Source organism: Patiria miniata, unplaced genomic scaffold (genome assembly GCF_015706575.1).
Source record: "Patiria miniata isolate m_02_andy unplaced genomic scaffold, ASM1570657v1 HiC_scaffold_7, whole genome shotgun sequence".
Classification (NCBI taxonomy): Eukaryota; Metazoa; Echinodermata; class Asteroidea; order Valvatida; family Asterinidae; genus Patiria; species Patiria miniata.
Genome location: NW_024037074.1, coordinates 19,961,018 through 19,984,167, shown reverse-complemented (window position 1 = coordinate 19,984,167; position 23,150 = coordinate 19,961,018). Strand labels below are relative to the sequence as shown.

The window sequence follows — 23,150 nt, the reverse complement described above, 5'->3', positions numbered from 1 at the left end:
AAATTTAATAAATTCATGGTAATAATAAATATATATTTGTTCATATTCAGAGAAATTGATAAATATTTGAAGGGATGGGCAGAGGGAGGAATTAAAAATGTATGGATGGGCATCTGAAATATGATCCTTGAAGCGGATTTGCACTTCACTAAATTGTACATGTATGAATTTAAACATTGTGTTGGAGTAAATCTGATATTGTGGCGGCGAACTTCACAATGAAATTTGGATTTGTTGACGTCAAGAATTCCCTTTGCTTGGGTGCGTATTGGAGTTTAATCTGTTTTGAACATTTTTTTTTAGCCACTAGTGATATTATGAAAAAAAAGTGAAGTACTTCCAAAAATCGAAATAAAAAACTGCTCTGTTCAATGTTCAATGTATGGATTTGATAAAGACTTTGTTTCGTGTAAGCTTCACTTCAAAACTGATCCCCAACACATGAACATTACTACAAGGTACATGTACATGTAACTGTGCGATAACTCTGTGTAGCTTTTTTTTTTTGGCTATTTTAACAACACACATGTGTACATGTAACATGTTGTGCAGCAAACAGCGCCCTCAATTGACCATACACAAGACTGATACAAGGTTGCAACAGCTAGACCTGGTACACATGTTTCCTCTCAAAACAAGATGAAAAACCATTCAAAAAGCCCAGTGTAGGTACAAATGTATGTCACATGTATGTGTAAACATGTCAAACGTGTCACAATGTTGACTCATTTCTTCAACAAGTACAGCGTTAAGTACATGTATACTACATGTACCGGTATGTAGCACATTACATGTAAATGTACATGTGTGTATGTCATGTCAACAGAACACTGAACATGTTGAAGAGTTTAGAGTGGAGGGCATGTACATGTACATGTATATAGAGTTCTTATCAATCGATTCAGTTGGGATTCGAACCCGGGTCACACTGATAAAAAAAGGTGACATACCAAGGCAGGGAAAGGGCAGAATGATGCTTACATTATGCCGGGCTGGTCATACAATACTCTGAAGTGTGGCACCGGACCATCAAATATTAATGCGGGGAGGCCGGACTGGTTTCAATTTCTCAATTTCACGCCGACGACTCTGCTAGCGCTATTAATATGTCAGCACAGACCGGTACTTTCTATGATTATTGCAAGAGGACGCCCCTTCAAATCTGAAGGCACAAGGACACAGTAAGCTACATCATGTACGGTATGCATTTGGCTTAGAGCGTTCAAACAAAAAATGCTGAAAACTTCTCTATAAAAAAAGGATTAATTTCAAAGAACAATACATTCTTTTAAACAAAAGTACGTACATATGCATTTCTAAGATCACTTGCAAGTACTGCTAGTACATGAGCATGTCATTCCATCAGATCAAGCCTGAAGAAATATAAATAGCTTCTGGCAAACAGGTAAAATTTTCTATTATTGCGAACCAATGGCCATTATTCTGTGACGTAATTTAGCAGTACAGCTCGCTCGTTTAATCAAATCATGGAATACACCAGGCCGTGGCAGAATTGTTCACTGCTCCCGACGTTTCTCACCGGGAAGAAACAATTTTATCTGTATGTTAAGGAGGGGCATCTCAGGGACGAGACAAGACTAAGACGAGGACAGATGCGTGGAGAAGAGAAGATATAAATTAAGCATTGCGAGGATAATAGGCTGGGCACGGAGCTATAGGAGTACGCAAGACAAGAACTGACAGCGTTGATGATTACAAGATAGCAAGAAGGATGCAGCATCTTTACTGGGGAAAAAACACAAATCCACAAACCGTCACTATTTTTGCAAAATGGCATTGTTTTCATTTATGTGATTTTATCAACAATCATCTTGAATGGGTAAAACTTGGTCCAGTGCAGGCGTTTACCCTTGACAGGATAACAACGAAGTCATCCTTGGCCACAGACACACAATCAAGGTACAAATTTATCATTGGAAAGAGGGCACATTGGCATTTCACTTTATTTTATTTGAAAATATTTAGGCTATTAGATTTTTTATAATATACATTTGGGTTTCCTTTTTTTTTTTATACACCCTGTACATGTATTGTTGAGAACAGTGATGAAATGTGTGTCAAAATAAGCCATCTGGCAGAATCAGGACTCCCTTAGCATGCTTAGCGAACAAAGATCTAGAAACTCTAGATCCGATAAGTGCGTAAACAATGTTTGCCCAGGCATTGTACCGCATCGCACCTCTATAATATGAAGTGTTTGCTTATCAATTGACACAGTTTTGCACTGGAGAACCAAAAAAAAAAAAAAAAATGTGATTTGTAAACTGCTGTCTGGCCATGGGGGGGTTAGATGTCATCTTGGTTGCATTAAATTTAGACACTGCACATCATGTATACGGGATACGTGCGCATCTGTCTCATTCATGTCAATACACGCTGAATGCTCAAAGGAAGTCTGTCGGAACGATCCTGACTATATCTCCTAAGGACTTCATCTAAATGCCACCACAGTGCACATCAACGCCTTACGGTTCCGTCACAAAATGTACTCACAATTTGTTGCTTATGACATGTACTTGTTAAAATGCATGTGTTTATTCAATTGTTATTCAAGAAACAAAACCTTGGTGAAATCTGCATGTGAATGTAATCCTATGAATACAAATATTTTAAAACAGCAAAAGTAGATCTTGCTCAGCCACATTAAGCACTTTACCATTTTCACAGAACTTGTTCGCGAATGACACATGTTGTTTAACAACATGTACATGTACATGTGTATGTACAAATGTAAATCATCCCAAAAATGAGCCTCAAATGGAGAAAACGCCTGTTAGATCTAAACACCAGACCATCTTTTAGAAGAGCACCAATGAATGCAGTGACTAGTGAATGCGGTTATAATTAGAGACCAATGAAGCAAATCAGGGGACATTCTTTAGCTTGTGTCACCAAACAAAAAGCCATTTTATTTTTATTTTTATTTTTTAAGTTCAAACCAAATTTATAAAAGATTAATTTTCTTTAATTAACGAAACTTGTAAAATTGCAATCAAGCATTAGCGTGTTTCTTGAGGTTTAGCCTATCAATGTTTTCATCAAAAAAAAAACAAGGATAGACATGTCACGGCAATTTCTCAAACTCTGAGGCCATCAAATGGACAGTGATTACTTCAGATGCGAATGGGACTCTCCATCCTCCGGACTTGAAAGGCTTAGTGTGTGTATTGTTCACGTAATCCTGAGGAATCTCGGGAGCTTCATCGACATCCACTGATCACAACCACACATCAAGACCCTTGGACTCAATCTCAGTCAGAGAGAGAGAGACAGAGACGATGTACGGACCCCCAAGAAATGAAAGAATGCATCACTCACAGTCGGCGGTCGATTGGCCTGGATGTATGTAGGCCGACCGCTGAAATGGCACGCACTCCATGAAGGTTACTTTCTTTTTTATTTTACCAGGGCTGAACTGCAGGCACAACAACTGCATTCCTCTAATGAAATCTGGATGCACCAATAGTACGCTCGGGAAAGGAATGCTGTAGAAAGTGTGCCGTAAAAAAAAGCCATTATCCATTTCATTCCAGTTACCGGGTACGTAGCACTGCCAGGACGCTGTTTTTAACCAGACCCAATTGCAAAAGGTTAAATCACTGCATTCATCAATCAAATTTAGATTAATTAAACGCGTCGTTCCAGGGCCCTCCATTCGGCAGACACACTTCAGCATAAAATAATGCAATCTGGTTCAGGCATGACGTACATGCACACACTGTTCCGTTCTTTTGCAAATGATTCGTGTCTTTTAATTAACTCTACAGAAATTAGCAGACTATTTAAATGAAAAAAAAAACTGCTTCTTAACAAGCAGATGGAACGCACAAAAACAAGACAGCAGTGTACAGTTTTATAAGATCTTTATATCAATTTTTGGTGACACACATTTGAAGTACCGGTATTCCTAGTCCTATGTAAACTCTGATAACACTTTTTTTACCGCTCAACTGTCAATCCTCAAGACCATGCCTACACGTAGGAAATATTCCATCTTATCTAGTACAGACTGACCAGCCCCACCAAATTTATCAACGAATTCCTAGATCTACTGAACAAGATCAGAATTTTGAACCGCGTCTGAGGCCGATAATTCAGATTTTTAATATTCATCTCATGCCGCGAAAGTCCTACATGGACACCCCAGTGATCTCATTAACACGTCGGCCACGACATGGTCAGAATAAAATCCCCCCTCCTCGCTGACCTCCTGCTAAAAGGCAGAATTACTTATCGGACCGCAAACCCCCCGCCGAGATATTTCAATCTCTGCTGCTCTCTTTTGAGGGCGCCAAGGATTCTGCCAGCATGTCCGGAATACCGATGTTTGGGGCTCGTAGGATGCTGCCGAGCACATAGTGCAATCTGACTGGGCAGACTGCATGGCGAGAGGACAGTGTATAGTGTCTGGACGTGCTGGAGTGCCACTGGCTGGATGTTTAAAATAAGCATAAGTCTCGAGAGTTGAAGTTTATCACAAAAGATCTGAAGAGGTGCTTCTTAGTTCATCAGTGGAACCATGAAGTCAGTATCCACTCATGAGGCTACTCACTTATTTGGTTCAGATTTTCCAAGTGATACATTCTGCACTTTAAAAGACAGCAACCATACTACATGTACTAGTACACCATCTTTTACCAAATTGTTTTTGGCATACGTGCATGACGTGTGTGTTTTCATTTTTGGTTGGAACTCTAGAGAGACCAATACCTGTCATTGAATGGGCCAATTAGCTCATACATAACAATTATTTCCCTGGCCAAATTATCCTTCACAAAAACCGGTGCATGTAGAAAAACAAGTATGAGTGCACAATTAGCTCTGGCCGTGTTGCAAGAAGTATTGCATGAAAGTCTTGCATGAAATCGATCAAAATTATCCCTGCCAGAGCTGGAAAATGCGATGCTGAAAATGTGACGCCGATAGCACATATGGACCACCATACTTTTGGTCAATTTTCGGGGACAGACAGACAGACAGACAAACCGACCAACCACCAAGTGACATGAAGAAGCTCCTGCCAGAGCTTAAAAATATCAAAATTGTACAAGTAAATTTTGTCGAATTGCCAAATCTGAGAGCAAATCGTACAGGTAAAGAGTTGGAAGTCACTGTTCTAAAATTAGAAATTTTCTAGCATGCCTTTTCTCAATGGAATTTTTTTGTCAAACTTCTGAACAACAGCCAAGGCATTTGCATACAGAGTAGCTCTTCAGACATTTTTGTCCGGCCAAAAAAGCTTTAGATTCCATTTAGAATTCCTTTCTAATACCCCTTTCAAACCAGTGTGTGACATCTCAACAGCTCCACACTTCAAGCACAACTCCCGGTGAACTTTCATGCCCCATTAACGCTCCGCTCTTGAAGTAAAAACAGCCACACACAGTAAACAGTGTCAAGTGTTTACCCCCTTGAACTTGTATTCCCAACACCAGCTGGACCGTTGTCCACATTCTTCCTCCCTGCACAACAGACTACCATAGCATACCTAGGATTGAAGCCTTTCTCTACAAAAGAAGTTTGCAAAACATTGTTTGCCCTACAAACAAGTATGAACATTAATTGTGCAAAGCAAACAGAGTGAAATCGAGTAACATCAATTGTGATGTGGAAACAGTAAGAACTACATGTATGGTGATTTTACCTTTTCATTTGTAATGCCATAAACATGAACAGGGCTGCCAACTTTGATTAAGAGCCAAGAGTGAGAGTTTGGGGATGGTTGATCAGAACTAATGCGAGCGCGAAGCGTAAAGCCCTAACGGCGTGGGGTTGGAAATATTGGATTGTAGACACTCTGTGGAGCAATCTGAGGCAATTTTTGACCACTTTAACCAATGTCTTTTTAGCAAAAGACCAACTTTTAAACATCATTTTCAAGTTTGAAGTCAATTATTTATTTATTTTTTTAGCGTTAGAAATCCTGTGTGGGCGTGACAGCATGAGAATAACCTGAAATGCGCGAGTCTCATACTCAATTCGTGAGAGTTGGCAAGCCTGCATAAATGGTATTCCTTCAACTGAAGGGCTTATTCTCTCAGCAGGACTAAAAAAATCAATGAGATGAGTCTTGGCAAGTTGGCTATGAGAAAATAACACTTCAGGAAATCATTAACACAATAGGACATCAGTCAGTCACTCAGTAAGTCAGTCTGTCAGAGGACATTCTCTTGGCCCTTCCGCTTATAGCAAAATTCACTAGATGTCCATCAGATTTAAGAATGCTGTGAAGACCGCTGCAAGAACAATTTACAAAGAAGAATCCCAAATTGATGACTTTTAATTTTCATGAATCTTTAAAGCTTTTCAACATTCCTAAAAAACATGTAAACAGTATTCAGGATGTTGTTTGGTGGGCTTTTGCTCCTTGGTGAAACCAGCTCCACACACTGGGGGGAGGGGGATCCATTCTCAGTCCCAGGCAATCGCAGGTGATTTATTCTGATCAAAGCGCCCTTCAGCCAAAAATTGCCTGCTGACATTCAAAGCAGGTGCGCAGTAAATATGTAATGAATAGCAAGGCTGGGGAGACCTTGTGTTCCTTCTCTCTCTCACAGCAGCACAGGTTGAAAGACGGGATCTAGGTCTCTGTACCTTCACTAAAATTGCCAATAAAGAACAAAGCTGACTGTGGATGTTTGCCTTGATTGATGCACTCTCTGAAACAGTCAAGTCTTGGCTAAGATTTACAACCCAGAATCTTGAAGGTTTTTCTAATAAGGTCTAGAATCAAGGATCTGTGGTCAATAACATGCTGCTAGAAATCATAGTATCTGTAAATGAAATTGAATAAAATGAAACATCTAAGTGTACAAATGTAGGTCCTGGACGAATGTCAGTCAACCCATTTTAAAAAATTTTTTGGTGACTTAGATTTGGACTAGGAATTGTGACTCAAGACGCTTAGACCAAGCCTGTCAGTCTCAGACAAATTATGAGTAGGTTTGCTATTCATGGCTCACTCTTGACTTCAAAATGCCAAATAGTTCCCCTTTTTTAATCAATCAAGATCACAAGTCACTCACAAAATAGGACCTCTTTTGTAAATATCGTTTTCTCAATATGGATTGGCAACATTATTTTCTTTTATTTAAATGTCTATCAAGTCTTGTTCTTCTACTCGAGTTAGCACTGGTTAGAGATTATACATTTTGCGTACATGTACCGGTATGTGTACACAACAATATGCTAACTGTACACGTAAATATCTGCACGTACATTTGTATGCAATGTGTGTTTACAGCAGTGATTCCAATTACTTCCAAGTTCAAGCTTCAGCATACACATGTAAGCCCCACACTGTCGAGATGCATTCTTTATCCCAGAATGAAACAGGAGTAGAATTCAATGTACGTGTACATGCACATGTAAACCACATAATAAAATACACATCTTGGGAATCCCATTAAAATTGACAACACATGGAAACGTGGAGTAGCAACAGATCAAAGTTCAATGTGAAGAAAATTGGTTACCATTGCAGCTGGTCCGCATTAGCCCTGCTGGAATAGAGCCGCCGTGCACACAATGCAAATTTGGCTGAACTCGTCTTGTGGCAGTAAGCATGCGCCATTTTTGTTTGTGTATCGTCCTATTCCTTAGGTACTTCAAGTGCATAAGGCTATCCGACTCGGAGGCCTTATTAAAGCCAAAAACAACATCACGTAGGAGGTCCCAAATGTTAAAAAAACATTATCCGTGTCAACTGATATTATAAGGCATTCAAGGGAGGACAGAAGAAAGATCTCTTAGTGTGCTACAAGTGCAAGAGTGTTTTAGAATGTGAAGACTTCAGACCTGTGGGTTTTTTGCTCCCACTATCATTTTTCTGATTTCAACAAACATGATGGCCATAGTTTTCAAACATGTTTGCATCATGAGGGCTGGTAGGAAAAACTCTCTCTTAACTTTCTTTTTTTTTCTAACGAGTGAAGGTACATCAAAGGAGGGACAGAACTTCATCACCATTCCTTGTATACATTGTAGCATGCAATACAGAGAGCTTCATTATCTATCATTTGTACAGGGTGAGTCAAATAAAAAAAAAAAAAACCAAATGTCGGGACCATTGTTTTAGTTAAGTTCTGCATGTAGCACTTTCAAAATCTGGGATATGAAAGCCCAATTCCTAAGCTTTTTTTTATTACAAAAAACCAATCAGATCACTCAAGTACTTTTCAAGTTACGTAATTTTAAACACAACCACCATTTCAAAGTTCTGTCCACGGACCACAAAAAAAGGTGTGCGTTCTTTCAGCCAAACGAAAACAATTCACACACATCCTTATGTGATTTGTTTTCCTTTTGCTGAAAGAACACTGAACTTTTTTGTGATCCTTGGACAGAACCTGAAAACGGCGGTTGTGTTTACAATTCCGTATAAAACTTGAAAAGTACATGAGTGATTTGAATGATTCTTGTACTAAAAGAAAGCTTATGAATTGGGCTTTCATATCCTAGATTTTGAAAGTGCTACATGCAGAACTTCACTAACACAATGGTCCCGACATCTGAGTTTCAATTTCTTTTTTACTCACCCTGTACATTGAAGCATGCAATACGGAGAGGTTCATCATATGCACAAGTCTCCATCACATGTGCACAGGGAATATCAAAAATCTCCATTTTAACAGCTCAGCAATTTCAGTACATGTAGTTTGTCTGGATTGGTTTTAAAGCCTACATGTAGGTCAACCGATGGTGTACATGTGTCTGACTTGGAGCAATTTTGCTGATACATGTAAATCCCAAGGATCCTTGGCTGTGTTTGGGGACAAGTCTAAAGTGCACATGTGCACTGTACATGTACGCGTAATGTATGGCAGTACTGGGCATAATATAATGCATGGATTCTGCAGTTTAAAAAAAGAAAACTGCAGAATTTTGTACCCTCTTCCCTGGGTAGTATTGACCACATCATATTGAACTTTTCCCAAAAAAAAATCCAGTAACAGGGAAAGTAAGAATCTACGCGTAGGCTACCATTGCCAAATTACCATCTGACTTAAGTACATCATGCTTACATTTATTGTAAACAAAGGCCTTCGAAAAACTGTATGCCTTCGTTCATTTGTGTGCTGGATAGATTGCTGTGCTGGATAGATTGCTGGATCAAGGGTAGGTACATGTAGTAGTTAAGGCATGCTAAAAAGCCACCCCACAGATTGACGGCTTTACATCCAATACAAAAAGACCACAGTTCTATAATTGTTTTCTTCCTTTTTGTCAAAACGCATTGGACCGACACATCGGACCGACACAGCCCGGGTCAGCCATTCACCCAGACCGTCCTAGGGTCCCTTTTAGAAAATAAAGGGCCACAACGCGGCAGATCAGTCAGCACCTCGGTGAATGGGAATGCCAAATTATTTCAGGATCGGTTGTTAAATGGGGGCTGAATCAGGTCAAATGATGCCCCTACAGTATGTAGAGGCATGGGCAATGCAAACAGAAAAACTATTGTAACTCTTGGAGCACGAAACATCTTCATGACGTATTATTGAACTGATGTGATTGAGAATATATGCAGAAAAGTTTTCTGTGAATGAGATGACTGAACCACTGGCTTTCATTTGTTTTACCATCCCATTAAGAAGATAATCATGAAATGATGAAGCAACATTGTAAGATCGTTAACGAATGTACTGTGCAACATGGTATCCGTTTTTCTCAACCCTCTGAGTTTTTGATGTAAATTTATTTGACTCCACCAAAATTCAACATTTCACATTTCACTATTAGTATTAGGTCAAAAAAGAAAAATATTCGGTCTCTGGTCAGACCAAAGTTCCGGAATTGACGCGGCCACGCGGCTTTTTTTTTTTTTTTTTTTGCTTTTTTGCTTTTTTTCTTCAAGCTTGGATTGTACAGACAAGGTGGGGTACTATTTTGCTTTTTTGGTGTCCTCATGTACATTGGTGTCCTCCATAATTTGCCTTGGTGCTTTCGATCATTTGCCTTGGTGCAATTTCCCATTCCTTGGTGCTCTTTGGTAAAAAAAAATTGAGGAGGTGCGGAAATAGAGGGCGCTGTAGGAGCTACCGCGGAACATTTTGGAAAAAAAAAAGATCGACGCGCATGATTAAAATCGACGCGCGCGCTGACCAGAGACCGACTTATTTATTTTTTTGGCCTTACATGTAAACTCTAAAGACATTTTTCTAAGGGATGAGATTTCTCACGCTGACAAATAAATAAATAAATAAAATTTATGAGTGGTCCATCTCTTTCCAACACTATGCTCGACAGGGACATTTGGGCCCAACTCATCAAGTCATCATGAAAATGAATGAATGAAGAAGAAGAAGATACTTAAATGATGATCTTTTGCTCAAAAAAAAATTGGTTGAAGTGGTAAAATTGCCTCAAATCGCACCACAGAGCGTCTAGAATCCAACATTTTTCGGGGCCCTTAAGCGGGCCCCGAACCCCACGCGCCGTTAGGACTTCGCGCTTTGTGCTTGCATTGATTAGCATGATGCCATGATTACTTCTGATCAAGCTCCATCGCCAAATTCTCACTCTCAGCTCTTACTCAAAGTTGGCAGCCTTGTAGTTGTATGTCCTTGTACTTTTTGTAGCCTACACTATTACTATACAGACAGTACACACTGCTTCCAGTCTGTTTTGAAAATTTGAGAAGGATTAGCAAATTAAGACAGTTTTAACAGAAATACAACCGTCAAATATCAATTCAGTCATCAGGCCCAATTAAACGAGGCAAATAAACAGAATGCAATGTAATTTGTTTAAAGAATTTGCCATGCTGGTACCATCTTACCTTGGCGATCTGTGTTACATGCAGACAGTGCAATGGCCAGATACAGCTGAATCAGCGTGGAATCCCCTACCACTACAAATAATATCCCTTATCATATAATGACTGTTTGCTGGTAGATAAACAGTCTGGACACTACTGGGGTGCGTCAGAAGGCAAAATCAACCTCAAATGCGCTGTTCACTGGATACATGCCTCGTAATACACAGAAGAATCTCCACAGCACTGCAAATCAGACCAGCGACCCTTACAGTAATCACAATCTGAATGCCGACTATGGATCCAATCGGACCATCAACATCCAAACCATGCCTTGCTGTGCTTGCCCGACCATCTGTGCATTACAATAGCACACAATATGTGTGTATACCTCTGATCTGGCCTCTATTAATAGCCAGAGGCACCCAATGAGCACTGCTCCCCAAATGGGACGGCCCAATGGGAAACTCACTGCGTGGACAGATTAAGCGACCTGGAATGGTCCACTTGGGAGAATAGGGGTGGCTCAGACTGTTGAGGGGCAAATTCTGATATGGCCAATAAGTGATGACTAGACAATTGTTTTTCCCCACAAATTTTACACCCAGGTGCGTGTTTGACTGTTTGTCAAATTTAGTTACATGTATCAGAAAAGCAACGTTTAGGTGGACCATTCACATAAGGCAGACAACAGACATTCACCATCACCATTTCGTGAACTACATTTGTACTGTGTGCATGTAGTCCTGTTTTACTATACTCTCGAGGACAATGCTTTGTGTTTCCCTTTATCCCTGTAATATAACACTCTCCAATAGACTAAGCACATAAACTTACTATAGAGGACCGTTTCCAACAAAAGGCCCAACTCCTGAGGACTGAAAGGATCTGTTTTTTTCCCTTTTTGTGTCGGTCCTCAGGGGTTAAATGTAGAACGCGTACAACCCTATCGGTACATGTACATGTATTGCCCCAATACAAATACATACGGTACATGTACATGTATGCACATTTTGCAGGATTCAACAATTATAAGCTTAAAATTGACAATTACACAAAAAGTAAATAATGTAATTGTCAATTTTAAGCTTAAAAGTAAAAATGTACTCACAAATAATTTTAAAAAAGTAAACATTGTTCTAGATCCAACCCCCTGCCACACCCCTCTCTGATCCCGAACCTACCGTACCCTAAAAATTAATCAAATAAAACTCCAAAAACTAACAGTTGTATTTCATACGTGTACATAATTATATAAAATGCAAATTTGTAGACAAATGTCTGATCCAATATGCAAAAAGCAAATGCCTCCAGCTGGACAACAGATGTGAAGACAATGCAGAAATATATTCTCACAGACTGAATGCAAACAATGGTGTAGGTTTCTGTATGTAAGTGTATGAGTCAGGTTATTTCTGGCCATTAATCAATGGTTTTTAAAACTGCGGCAGCTGGGCAGGATTCATGAACAATTAAAATCTCAGCATTAATATAAGCAATAAACAAAAAGCAAATCTTTTAACGCAGCTAGCAGTGGGCAAGAGAAGCTACATTATTGATTTTTTTTCTCTCTCAGCAGAATACACAGTATTACATGTACTTTACATGGTGAATTGTTCAAAATTAAATTTGCATATATACATTTTATGTGCTTAACACAAAACTATAGGTACATGTACGGTATGTTATATTTTATGTTACTTTAGTTTATTATATTTTTTTGTACTTTCATTAATTCATTTTTATTCATTTATTTAGTTATTTCTTATTTATTATTGGGTTTTTTGGGGGGTATCCTGTTAAAATACAAATAATTTGGCAGAAATAACTCAAAACATATGAAAATTTACCGATGTTATTCTGTTATGGTTGTGTTCTAAAACAATTACATGTATCAACCGAGTAATTTGCAATGGTAAAGCCAGTATGTTAAGGTTTGTAATGTCACAATTTTCACAACTTCTTAATTTTTTGGGTCTCAACTCTCACATTGTGGTTAAATACTCAATGATGCGAAATTCCACACCAAATTTGGAAACAATTTCTCCCGCACACGCCACCAGAAAAAAAAAAATATGAAACGAAATATTGTGTGTCGTCATCAGAATTCACATGCCCTGAAGAACAAACTGTGGATGTGCCGTTCATAGACCCCAACGCTTTACCGTTTACCTTTCCGCCAAACTATGCCCACTATTTAGTTGGGACAGAAAATAACGGGGCGCTGTCATAACTTGTTGATAATGCACTCCTGATGTGTTACACCTACCTTTTCTGATACCGTACACATGCATTTTGCATGAGACAATGGTTGGCTACATGTATGACGCAGATCCTGGCAGTAAATAATTAAAATTTTTAGTTTTACAAAGGATTCTTTTGGTACAGACATGTACGCACATTAGACCAAACTGGACGAATCTCCTGAAAATACATTTGTCATCTGGAATTGCACTGACAATTGTATTCATTTTTTATAAACACTTCACCGTTGCACACCTGATGAGAGATCAGGTGCAAGAAGGAATGGGTTTGGAGAGTCCTTTTTGGCGACGTCTTAAATTTTGATGAGATCATATAATACCTCAAGAAGTCTGTGCGCTGACAGCCAGAGAGTACTTTAGTCCATCGTGTATCGCGTAGATGACGTCATACTGATATGATGCACTGTAGTGATGAAAGGATTCCTGAAGCAAAATCAAATTCACCTGAACTACACGTAGTTGATGCACACAGAGAGGAAGACTCCTCCACTCACAAGTTGTGCTAAAACCTATTGATAATTATACAAATATTGAGTGGCTCAGCGTGGAATGGGAGGAATATTATCGCAAGGTAAAATCTGGACTTTTCCATTTCACGAGGCGAAGCCAAGTGAACTGAAAAAGTCCAGATTTTACCGAGCGATAATATTCCTCCCATTTCACAATTTAAAGCCACTCAATATTTGTTTTATATGTATTTCTCTCTTCCAAACCACCCCTTCATGAAAATGTTTGAACCCAACCCTGTAGTGCTTGCTATTTGGAACAATACGCGCTACGCGCAACGCACACACCAGCATGCATTTGCACACAAATACCGCGTCATGGAACAAGCATCGATCCTAAGTGTTCCTTAATATTTCCCATTCCCCATGGGCGAATGGGACTTTCTGAACCCCCAGCGTGAATGGGAGCAATAACGAATGTCACGTGATGTGAGTTCCACCAATCAAATGACAAGGATCTGTATGTCGGTTATAAAATCTCAAATGACGTCACTGCCTACAGATTGTCGCATGCATCAGCATCTTGGGAGTCAAATTTCCGTGACGCGCAATGGCTGTTCCGTATTTCGCAGACAAATGGAGCACCATGCGCATTTTTAGAACATTTTGCACAGTACGCGTATACATGCCTATGTGCGCACATGTACCTGATGGCGTTGAATACGTAGTTGTAATTTCCCTACAAAGATGGCTGTCTATGAGAGGGGTCTATACCTGAACTTGACGCTGTGTCGGCTGTGACCATCGTTTATCTTTAACTGTATGTCAAGATTTAATTGTTAGAATGTCAGTTGGTCGGCAAACAGCCTTCGCGATCTTGCAACACTTACTGGATAGAGAAATGGTTATGATGAATGGAGTAAATTATGTAAGTGGTTATCAAATATTAATACTAAAAACTGAAGGTCATTAAATAACAAGCAGGGTTGGTGGTCAGTCAACCATACTAACATGTGTGTACTGTTAATCTTCCTCAATTTCAACCAACCGGTATTTGACCCCAGTCCAAATCCCACCACATTCACTTTGTGAACATGGGCCGATCCAGAACCAAATTTTAGGGGAAGAGGGTGCGCCTAAAGGGCTCGCGTAATTGTTGGGTTTTTTTTCAAAAAGGGGAAGGGGATAAAGTGAAGTATTGTGCGGTATTTCCAGATTGGAATATTAAAACTTTGTTTAGCTGATGGCTTCCGAAGAAGATACAGAATGTTCTTATTTATCTCCTGAAAATTTAAGACCAAAAGGTGTCTTCACTCCTCCGATAAAGAAAAAAACATGTAACAGCAAGTGTAGGAGCTGTTAAATAATAGCCAGAGAAACATTGCCCTTAAATATTATGATTTGATTCAATCATTCAATAGGGCCTAAATACTACTGCGTTCATGAACATACAATGTACATACAGGGTACATGTTCATAGCCTGTTTGAACATGTCACATCTGTGATGGTTAAACCATGGCCTTTGGAAGGGCAGTTAATTTGGTCAATCTGCTGGATAGGGATTAACTTTTTAATCACTTAATCCTATTATGGTTAATCCCTTAATCTCTAGTTAATCCCTTACAGCCAAAACAAACAATAACAGTTATAAAGCTATTAAGGCTGGTCTGGCAAACAGCAAACCACAAACTGGTCAGTGACCACAATAAACCTGGTCAACAGCAAGACAAGACAGACAACTTTTAGTCCAATCCATATTCCTGGTGGGTGTTTTTTTGTAATGAATAGGGCTGCCATCAATTTTGTTTGTACCCTGCACTAGCTATAGCCTCTACAGTATAGATCGGGACGGATTGACGTCATCCGATGAAAACATCTTTTCATTTGCACACCAGTTTTCATCGGTTGCTATGTGTTACCATTCAGCACTCCAGACTCAAGAAACACTGAGTTTCAATAACATAGGTCTGGGAGCTACATTGTAGCTAAGCCGATGTAAAAAAAAATGCCTGGATGTCCGTGCCCACCTTTACACGTATGCATGCACATACCGGGTAGGCCAGAAATAGACAAATTCGTACAACTTGCTGACCCATCAATCAATTGCAAACAAAGATGACATACATGTACATACCTAAACTTAATTTTTAATTTTTTTTCAAGATTTTTTTAACTACAAGGTAGTTTATGCATTTCAAATATAAAAAAAAAGGAATTTATTTTTTGATTTTTACGATATGCCTCTGACGGTTTCTGAAGTTTTCTCAATTTTAAGTAAATACCACTTCCGTCAGAACGATGATTAAAATTCCAACATTCTATTTGCTCAGCTTTCATCCACTTCTCATTTATTTCCCCCATTTAGTGTCCGCAGTTCATTGTTGTGTCAACAACACGTGTACGAAATAACAACTCCTTCTACTAGTCTTCGCATCAGATTATATTTCCTTGAGTGTCTCGAGATGCCAACACACAGACTACCTGGAGCACCTTCAAATGATAAATACCGGCCCGTGCACATGGCGGGAGCAAATCAGTAACTTTAGGGTCGATAAGCCATCTCATCACAGGGAACAATCAATCAAAGAGAAATTTCCAAGCGTTCCGGCCGCCAATTCATCATATCACTAGGCCTCTGGGATAATTAGAGTTCCTCATGATTAGGCACACAAATAAGACAAATCTTGCGTTGCTCGACGGACCGTAACTTCAATCACCGCAAAGGTCGTCTGATGGACACCCTGCTGTTGGCGTCTTGGTGATGCCCATGCTGCAGTCGGTCCAGAATAGCCCGTGCTTTTTGCTTAAATGCCTTTGCTAGCAACATTAAAAATCCTCTTTTCAAAATAAAGGCTATTTCAGGATTGAGGTTTCATGTACATCATGGTAAAATGTGTGGCTGATTTTGGAGGATGCACTGCGTCAAGGTCTTGGGCCGGACCTTGTGTTGTTTATGCTCAGCCGTGCATAAATTTAGGCCTAGATTATACTTGAAATCCTCCGCACTGCTCCTGGATTTCACTGGCTCTGCCTCAACATATTGAAAGTGATTGCTGGAGGATTTTGCAGGATTGAGGCAGTGGCCACCCCTCCAAGGACAACATTTAAACAGAGAATTTTGAAGGGTTGAGGCTGTATGCAATTTTCAAATGGAGACAGTTGGAGGATTTTGCAGGATTAAGGTTGCATCCTGGCAAAAATGCCAAGGGAGATAGGGTGATAAAAAGAATGTGAAGGATTCATGGAGAGGGAGTTTAGAGTAACTTCATTGACTTCCAGTGTTTGTGTGTGTGTGCTGGGAAAAGCCTGTACAGCTTTTCCTTTATATTTCCATTTCAACCGATTCAAGTCCAGTTTTCCCACAATTCAAAAGGATTCCAAGCAGTTGGTCAGATCAGATCACTACTTTGATTTCAATACCAATGCCTGATGAATTGTGTTCAGAAACATTCAAGTCCTTTTTCTGACCCAAAGAATATTTATGCTAAAGATACCCTGTACATGCATGTATTCCAGATCCAAATTCTACTCCACATGTTTGTATTCCATCCACCTCCAGTGTGACTCAATTGTAAACAGCTACTTGTAATTTTGTTAGCCTTCTTATATCAGTTTTAGATAGATAGATGCAGTATGACATCTTTGCATCAGCTCAAATGTCTCCAGTAAGCTCCAGTGTGTCTCACAAGATCTAGACCTAACCACAAGCGTCATCTGTAATCAAACTTCAAAGTGTCACGGCTAGCGGGCTTTTTCTCATCTTCTGGATTTTTTTTTTTTCCAGATCACGGAATCCAATCAACTTCTTTCATTCAGGTATTCGGTCCTCCGGCATGCCTTGGGCAAATTCTTATTCCCGTCCGGATTTCTTTCCTTCCTACTCTCGCCAAATAATTGTACAATCTCCAGGACAGCACAGGAAAGAACTTGACAAATTTGAGGCAAAAAATGTCGAAATTAAAACCGATGATTCTCCTTTCGGATTCATGATAGCTCTTTACTTGCAAAATGAAACTACCGGTTCAGTAAATGGGCATAATGGACACTGTTTTCCACTTCATTTAGAGAAATCCATCGCTGCTTTTGGGATGTATGGTAATGGCATATGAACGTAATCAATTTTGAAATTAATTGTTTTCAATTTTGAAACAATTTGCATATTACAAGTTGGCAAGTCTCTCCTTAATTTCAAAAATATTTCCTTTTTTTTTTTGCTATAACTTCCTAGGATCAATCTACCGTTTTAAAGGCTTTAGAGGCTGCATTGTTCAACTTTGGCAGCTCAATCAATGCATAATTCCGAGTTCATTGAAAAAATCGTGGGTGTTAAGAAAGGAACGGGCAATTTAAAGTCTTACCTCTGATTACAGCTCGAGACCGGGAGAGTTGTATACGTGGACGGCTGATTGCTTGTGATTAAATTACAGCATGTGTCGTAACAAGTCGCCCACAGCGTCGCAACCGTCACTCTGCTTGCCCGGCAATGTCCTAGATATCAAGAAATTAATGACGTGATAAATGTCATTGTTTGAGCTAATGAATCGCCCCTCTAACGACAGGCGATTGCAGTTTGTTGAGGTGTCCTGTGGCATAAATAGACTAGCAATCTTGGAGTAAGCAAATTACGTTGAGCGTCATTCACCTCTGAAGGCTCACTTTTACGTGGGTGGTATTTCTTTTGGTCTTTTTTGAGGCAAAAGTCAACGGTTTTGTGACGAGATTTCTTGCGACATTTTCGAAAGCATTTGATCAGCATGAAGTGCCTAAGTAGAAAACTAACAATTGAAAAAATGTGAAGTTGCCACCCTGATGAACTGCCGTTCCATTAGGAGAAACCCAACGCCACTGAAGTATATTTATAAAAGAGTTTGCAGCCCCTGCGATGTACCTGCAAGTATATGCGCTGTAAATTTAATTTCACAACCATTATCAGTGTGGTAAGAAAACATAGTACATGGAACAAATTTATGTTATGGCTTTTTCACAGTCTAACGAGTAATTGCCATTAGTGCGGTATGCTTCCCTGAACTGAGGTATCAATTTGTGCCATTAAAAGTTCAAACCATCACCTTGAAGCACGCAACAAGCCCCTGAATAGTTTACAGGCAAGTGAGAAATACACACTCGGCAACTTCTTCAGCCATTAACGCCTGGTGCTTTTCAAGCAGGGCAGAGCCAGCACTTGGCTATTCTCTCAGACGGATCCCCAAGGGGGGAGGAGAGGGGGGCCAAATTTGGCAATTTCCAGCCCCGGTTATTTGCGAGATGAAGTTCGGTGGTGGGCGGGTAGTGCGACCCCCCACAAGGTTCAGAACACCGGAGTCCTAATCAAATCAGGAGGTATAAAGCCGACGCTCGAGGTGTGCAGAGAGGCTATCAAGAGACAAGACTTTGGAACTCAAGAAGGCAGAAATTACCAGAGGATTAGTCGGTAATAAGCACACCACGAATTCGCCACTGTGAATGACGTCCACAGACTGCTCAAGTAATTTCTGTGTTGGGCCCGCGGGTGAGCAGATATTGTCTCTCAGAACAAGAGAGATTCTGATAAGAGATGCATTTACAGGTTTGGACAAGTGTGTGGGAGTATATCATTTGCATACAGAAATATGCGATACGAGTACATGAATCACACTATACATGTAAGTCTCCTTCTTTGTCAAAAGCTGCTTAAATACACAAACTTGTACATGTGTACAAAAAGTATGAATAATTCATGACTAGCTGGGTCATGTCGTGTCATTGGATTCAATAGGAGCACACAACGTTACCGAAGTTGACAGGATGATATATGCATTTTTACAGTGATGATACCATAGTTGTGTCTATCATATCACATCCTCCTGTCCCACATGTACCGGTTTATCATATTCAAGTAAATGTAGATGTACATAAGTCATAAAACAGGCATATAGGCCCTAATATTCTTTCCTTGCTGACAATCCTGTTTTTTTGTGACTGGACGTGTGAATGGACTTGTAGTTGAGTTGTGATGGGACTCATAAATGATGGACTTGTTATGGGTTCAACGACAACATCAGCTTTTGTAGAAGAAGAAAAAAGAAAAGAAAAAAAAATTATCTTGTCATTAAAATGCAGGACTTGAGTCATACATGTACTCCAATATTAGGGCCTATACAGTGTGCATACTGTATTAACGTTGATGAAATATGAAATTCCTAGTGGGCCACGTTATTCTAACCTTAAAATTCTTTGCCCTACGCTGATGTTTTCTTTCCCCGCTAGTTATATGTGGAACCACTAATCCTACATTACAGAGATGCTATCGGGTTGGCACAGGCTTCCGGGCGGTATGCCAAAATTTCTGTCATAAGAGTCTGACAATTTTCCAGAGAATGTTTTATCTGTTGTTTACAAGTTGCTTCTCTTAAGTGGAAATGACGTGTCCTTGTTCAAAGTCAATTCAATTTTAATCCATGAATAACCAGAAGAAAAAACAATAATCATCGTACAAGTTTGTATAACTGGTTTCAGGATACTAAAGCTGACTCTCTGAAAATACTTCACTGAAGTATGCACATGAAAAAAAGAAACTTCAAAGCTATACTCTGATTGATTTTGTTTTCCAAAAAAAAAAAAAAAAGTGGGATTGACCACATGGGATTAGTGGTCAATCCCATAAGGATGTGAATCTACGTTTAATTTGATAAACGTTTAGCAAAATTTTCCAGTAGCGTTTAAACGTGTAAACGTCACATCCTAAATGCCCATGCAGCAAAGTAATCTCTGCAGCTTCTGATGAGTTGATGAGTTCTTCAAGTAACATTTTTGACAACAAATAAGAAAATTACAGATATTTCTTGATTCATTTCATTATTGCCTTACGGAGGAAACAAATTACATTTTTTTGAGCTTCAATTGAACCTCTCAAAAAACTGCACCCCAAGTGTGGTGAAATCTGTCACAATTTGACCCTGTAGCTAGCTCCTTCATTTTCTTCCTGCCCTGGTTGTGAAATTCAACCCATTTTTTTTCTTCTCAAGAACATCCATAGAATCTTTTGGAGCCATATAATAAATTGCCTCAAGGACTCAATTATTCCCATGAGTTAAAATGCAGTTTGAGGAGGCAAACAGAAAAACCAGATGGGACAGAAAATGAACACAAGTAGACTGTACTGTAGACCTGTGTATTTTGTAGCTGATTTAGCACTTTTTGGGGTAGTAATATCTAGTGAAAGTCTTTCAAACCTTGAACACGTGTATTTTCAGAGTGTTCATGAGATGCTGGTTTAACCCTTTGCTTTGGTAGTCTGCACAGTGCCATACCGTACTACAGGGTAGGACTATCCTACATGTACATGTACACGTGTGTACATGTACAGTAGGTATTTTTTGTGTGAATTATTTGTGACATCCTCATAGACAAAACCAAGCATTGGCAGCCTGCCATTTTCAAGTAAAATACACAAAATCGCAGGTATTTTTAAGATGAAGTACATGTTAAACATAAAGCATTGCTCATTCATGCTCTACAAACTTTTCATTTCTTCATGTCTGCATCAACAATGAAACCACGGCAGAACCAACACTGGAAAATGATTTCTCAAGATCAAAAATTTGCTGAATCTTCCTAAAAGTGGTGGGCAGCCGTGTTAGTCACACAAAAATCTAGTAAAAGTCAGGTAGCACTTAAATGACTAATTAGAGAATAGAATGTGCATGAGCTTTCGTAGCTCTACAACTACCAGTACTTCACCAGATGCAATGAGGAGGGGCATCATTAAGCAGGGTTTATACTGAATTTTCCTGAGGAGGCCAACGAGCCCCACGTCAAATTTTATCAGAGACAAAAATCACCATTTAGAAGGTACATGTACACGTACATAAGAGGTGGAGGTTATAGAATAACAGTCCGCTATCAATGGTAAGAAAAATAAAAACCTCTTCAGAAAGAGAGAGAGAGGCAGAGAGAAAGTAAAAAATTGAAAATCCAGCTATGGAGAAAACAGCGAGAAAGGAAAGGATAAAGCTAATAGACAGGAGAATGGAAGAGGAGTGAACAGAGAGTATCGGGTTTCTTTCTCATAATCCATGGTCCGGGCGCTGGAGATTCTTTTTCCGAAAAAAAAAAGAAGCGAAGCAGCACGAAAACATAATTGATCGAGTATCGGGAAACGCAGTAGATACATTGAGGTCCAAACAGGAAGAAGCGTCAGCTATCCAAACAAAAGGGTCTCCGACTATCGGGAGAGCTCTGCCTGCTTTACCCTCATGGTTCCCCTTGCATTGATTTTATGCTAATTTATCATGCATTTAGCCAAATTTATTTCATTTACGGGGCCACTTTGTGCGAGTGGGCGCGAAAATTAGGGAAATGAATGGATCTTCTTTTAGCGCATGGTACAGTTTGCACGCTTAATGATACTTTCAATTACCTTAATTCACTGGCTGGCATCAAATTCTGATGTCTTTTGAAAACAAAACAAAAAACCTTTTTTAACCCTAACCCCCTCGGCCATTTTAGCTAGGATACAGGAACCATCCTCAATCCTCCAAAATCTTGTACTTATGTTCAAATGAAGGATACCCAGTGCCTCAATCCTTCAAAATCGTCAAACAGTCCTGCCTCAAAAAAATGCATTCATCTTCAATCCTCCAAAATCCTCCTCTTCTTCAAACACCATTCATCCTCAATCCTCCAAAATCCTCACGTTTCTCAAATACCATTCATCCTCAATCCTCCGAAATCCTTGTGTTTCTCAAACACCATTCATCCTCAATCCTCCAAAATCCTCCAAAACCGCAAAGAGGATTGAGGGGGGTTAGGGTTAATCAATAAAGACTAGGAGTATCATGCAGGATATTGCTCCAAAACGTTTAAAAAAAAAACATGAAATGGATTTCTTTTTCCTGCAGATCTATCATACTGTTCCAAATTTACACTCCATGTACCATTTAAAATTGGTAATGTCTTCAATACCATCCTTTCCATCCTTGCTTGATGCCAATTCCCCTTCTCTATCTCTCCCCCCCCCCCCCCCCCCCCAGCTGATATGGAAGAGGCAGTGATTCATCCAAATGCCACTTAAATGATCAGTCTTCCACAAATTTAAGTGTTGGTTACACTGGGGTCTAGCTCCATACTGAAATACCCAATGAGCACACATAATGTACGGTACGTACATTTGTATCAGGTAGATCCTAATAATTATATGCTCATTATGCTCAGCATCACCATACCGGTACATTCTAATTTCTGCAATCCGTATCTCGTTCAGAGCCATCTCAAACATTTTTCGAGAAAAAAAAAATGAAATTAATTAAGTTTTTATCACAGTGCCGCTTAGTGGTGGGACTTAAATCTGGATTTTTTTTTAACATTCAATTTGAAATGAATTTCACTTGTATTCGGTTTCAATTTTGTAAACCCGATATTCGAAACCACCCTTGACTGCATTCACTTGCTAGTGGTCCTCTTGGTATATCCTGCCCATACGACTTATCAGACAGTGCACTGCCCACCAATGTTTTCAACATTACAGCTCTGGAGTGTTTTTGTAAAGGCCCAGTGGTCACTGAATCCTGAAAAGTATACCCAGTCATTGGGCGGCACTTCACTTGCCACTTTTTGTTGCGCCTGACTGTCAAGTGGATGGGAACTTCCAGTGAAATCAGATAACCACAGAAATGAGATTGTCA

At 39.5% G+C, this 23,150-nt stretch overlaps 1 protein-coding gene across 5 annotated transcripts in view; it reads right to left on the bottom strand.

The window, feature by feature from the left end:
* The window catches only part of LOC119745586 (poly(rC)-binding protein 3-like), an 81,778-nt gene that overhangs the window by 46,044 nt on the left and 12,584 nt on the right, over window positions 1–23,150 (bottom strand). For 4 of the 5 annotated variants that reach the window (XM_038222054.1, XM_038222049.1, XM_038222052.1 and 1 more), the window contains one exon: window positions 17,847–17,976. The gene's annotated coding sequence lies outside the window, so the exon portion shown is untranslated. Of the gene's footprint in view, window positions 1–10,801; window positions 11,102–17,846; window positions 17,977–23,150 lie in introns of those variants that run through there. The other variant, XM_038222053.1, reaches the window with a different exon arrangement.